Below are 3,819 nucleotides of genomic sequence, written 5' to 3'. Positions count from 1 at the left end.
TATTTAAAAATAAATTAATTAAAAAAATTATTTTTAATATCGATTTATTTTTGGAGATGGATATGTTAATGGTGCTAGATGGTGTTGTACACGCAGGTGGTGGGCTAGAGATTCTCGCACTCAACAAGGAATTGAGCCTAGTGACACGCACAGTGCGAGAAGTTGGGAGGTGACGCATATTCCGGGACCAGCTTGGGTTCAGGCTTCTTCTGCAACCAGCATCCCGTGAACTGCGAGAAGCGGGGAAGTTGCAGACACGCGTGCACCACGCACGTTTGAAAATTAGTAAAGCTAATTTTAAAAAATAAATAAATAATAATAAAATAAAATAAAATGTAATAAATAATCCTAGTTTATAATCATAGAATTTTAATAGTTGAAAAATAAAAAAATTATGTATCATTAATTGACGGATAATTCATATTGAAAAAACTTATCTATAAATTGAATTTTTTCTTAATTTATTTCAATCAATTTATCCAACAAGAATAATAGTAATATTGAGTTATATAGAAAGTTTTTGTTCGAGAGATTTTCTCCTAAATTACAGAGAGAGGTGTATTTTCCTTTTGTCAAGAGGTGTGTTATTATAATCTCTTTGTGATAGAAGCGAAGATCAATAAAGTGTGGTTTCAATAGGAGCCAAAACAGATCAAAGTCATAAGGAAAGAAGCAATTCAAATACTATAATTGTGGTAAGAAAGGATACTTCAACAAAGATTGTTATAATAAAAAGAGTATAGAAAAGATTACAAAAGGATCAAGTTCTTAAAAATGTGTTGTGAGTACTTCTGACGATGGAGAAATTCTGTATGACGAAGCAACAATTGGTTTTAAAGGCATAGCTCACTAATGTTTGGATTGTTGTTTCAGGAGCAACTTGTCACATGACTCCTCATCGCGATTGGTTTTGTACATATGAACCTGTTTTGGAAGGATCTATGTTTATGAAAAACGATCATGCCTTAGAAATTCTTGAAATGGGTACTATCAAAATAAAAATGTTTGATGGTTCTATTCATTCACTTCAAGGGATAAGACTTGTAAAAGGCTTGAAGAAGAATTTGTTGTCGATTGGACAACTGGATGAACTTGGTTACAAGATCCATATTGAAAGTGGAATCTTGAAAGTTGTTAAAGGTGCTCTTGTAGTAATAAAAGTAGAAAATATTGTAGCAAATCTATACATGCTTATGGGAGATATTTTGCAAGAGGTAGAGACATCAGTTGCTTTAACAAGCCAAAAAGAAATGACGATTACATGGCATCGCAAAATAAATAAGCAACAAAATAAAAAAACAACAACATATAATCACCCTAAACCTTGAAATCAATAAATCTATCAACAAAAATTCAAAGACAACAGACTCAGAAATTAAAAAATAGCAGCAGCAGCATAACAAAGCCATTTTTATCAATAATTTCAACATCACAAAATCCCTATAATCTTATCAATGATTTCACATTCAGAAATCAGGAATTCAGAACAGAGCATAAAAGAAAAAACTCCTGTAAGCACTGCCACTAACCTTCGGCAGCGGTGGAGCGCGATGCAAAGCAGGACGACGACGAGATGACAGCAAAATGAATGCAGGATGACAACAACCAGCTCGAACAGAGATGCCGGGGAGGATGGACGTCGAGTCGAGATAGAACAGAGACTTTGGATTTGGGACAGGGCGAAAAGGGAAGCCGCAGAGGCACCAACAACCATGGACGGCGGCGATGGAACCATTAAAAAAAGCTAGGGTTTTGATTTTGGGTAAGGGCTATTCCCTTTCTTTGCTGAGTGAATCGCACGAAAGAGGGGGGGTTGGGAGATGGGGGCGTGACTCATACATGTTGTTTCTTTTTTTTTAATTTGGCAAAACGGTTCAGTGGTTTTTGGCCGGTTCTCCAATTGGCGGTTTTAGGTGTGGGACCAAACCATTGGCATCGCCGGTTCTCAGTTGGACTGGTTCGACTAGCCAGTCCAATCCAGTTTTCAGAACCATATATTGAAGAGACTCACATATAAATTGAGTTTTTTCTTAATTCATTTCAATCAATTCTTCCAACAAGAATAATAGTAACATTGAGTTACACAGAAAGTTTTTTTTGAGTGATTTTTTCTAGATTATAGAAAGAGGTGTACTCTCTTTTTATCAAGAAAGAATATTATTGTAATATCCTTGTAATAAAAAAAATTGTAGTTTTCAACAAAAATTATACATATTATTAATTTTTTGTCTATGTATTTTGCTACATCATTTGCCTAATACCTAAGAGCACGTAGCTTGAAGTTGTCCTCCACCTTTCAAGCCTTGTATAAATATGATCCTCGTGTATCTTGTACTATGAATAAATTTGAGTAGCTTCTTCTTTTTTCTTTCTGTGTGTATGGAATCGAGTATAGTGGAGTATGAGTAGTGAATTTTGTATTAGTGCCGAGAGTTTTAATTATAGATAAAAGAGTGATATAGAAAGAATATAAATATATATTTTATTTTTGATAATACTAAAAGTGCGTGAAATTATTAGTATTTGAAGTGTCGCTTTATTAAAAATAAAGTATCGTTTTTGTCTCCAATGTTTGGAGTAAGTCTCAAAGTTGTTCTTAACGTTTGAATTGTTCTATTTAAATTCCTAACATTTCAAACTTGACTCAATGTTGTCCTACCATCAGAAATCTATTAACGGAATTGACGGTGGGACAAAATTGAGACGATTTTGAAACGTTAGAAACTTAAATAGGACGAAAACATTGGGGACAAAAATAATACATAGAAATAAATTTTAATTTTATCCTTCACCAATATCAATCTTTTACGGTACATAGTTATTCAATTATTTTTTAATCATATTTAAATAAATTATGTAACACCCTCACTACCAGAATGTCACGCTTTCGGCTGCGCCACTCTGATAGCAAGAAGTATTACAACTACTTTATATACTTAATATTAAAATATGAGCCTATGACTCGACACCGTATCGCTGATTTTTTTTTGAAAACCAAAAATAAATACTTTACCTAAAAAAAATCAAACAAGCATAGATTCATATACAAGACTTCTTACACAATAGCTTATAATGTAATACACATAAACATACAATTTCTATCCCTCTTATAAAAATTGTAATAACAAAGACGAGAGAAGAATAATTATCTAATTAATACAATATCATATAAACCAAAACACAGTATAACTCTTCATAATGCTCCTTCATCCGATTCCTGAAAAGGTAAAGCTGTAGAGGGGTGAGAACCTAACCACACGGTCTCACCACGGAGTTTCAGAGTTGTCATAAGAAGATACTTAATGAGGAAACTATTTTCAAGCTCAGTGATTATCATTGCCTTATGAATCTTTTTAAACCAATAGCTAATCATTTAAAACCTTTTCAAAGAAACAATATTTAATCTTTTAGAAATCCAAAACCTTTTTTTTTTCTTATAAGAAAATATTAATCATAGACCAACCACGCAATCAATCATCACAATCATCAATTCAGCACCAAAGCTCATTCTCAAAAGTAGCACACCAGGACAAACACAGGCAAAACAGACAAGGAAAGCACAGGTTTAGGTAGCAGTTACAGCAAATAGTTCAGGTAGCAGTTAAGAACAGTTTAACAATTAGACACACCAAAACACGTTGAAACCCAAGAAAAGCATACAAATGCATATGATGCATGCTTGTCCTATGGCTAATGAGCTCATCTGTTGGTTATCCAGCCAACCCGACAAGTCTGAAAACCTTAGACTGTCCCCGACGAGCATCCCCATGAGTCTATGCATAGCTTTTTCTCGTATATATATATATATATAAACGCTCA

General features: G+C 33.6%; 1 long non-coding RNA gene across 1 annotated transcript in view; it reads right to left on the bottom strand.

Annotated features, from left to right (window-relative positions):
• LOC110264483 overlaps positions 3,085-3,819 on the bottom strand; it is a 2,451-nt gene continuing 1,716 nt past the window's right edge. Inside the window, exon 2 of the long non-coding RNA XR_002350664.1 lies at positions 3,085-3,217. This is a non-coding gene — a long non-coding RNA (uncharacterized LOC110264483). The remainder of the gene's footprint in view (positions 3,218-3,819) is intronic.

Source organism: Arachis ipaensis, chromosome B07 (assembly GCF_000816755.2).
Source record: "Arachis ipaensis cultivar K30076 chromosome B07, Araip1.1, whole genome shotgun sequence".
Lineage (NCBI taxonomy): Eukaryota > Viridiplantae > Streptophyta > Magnoliopsida > Fabales > Fabaceae > Arachis > Arachis ipaensis.
The sequence above is the reverse complement of the archived record's forward strand: the minus strand, read 5'-3'. Positions and strand labels throughout refer to the sequence as shown.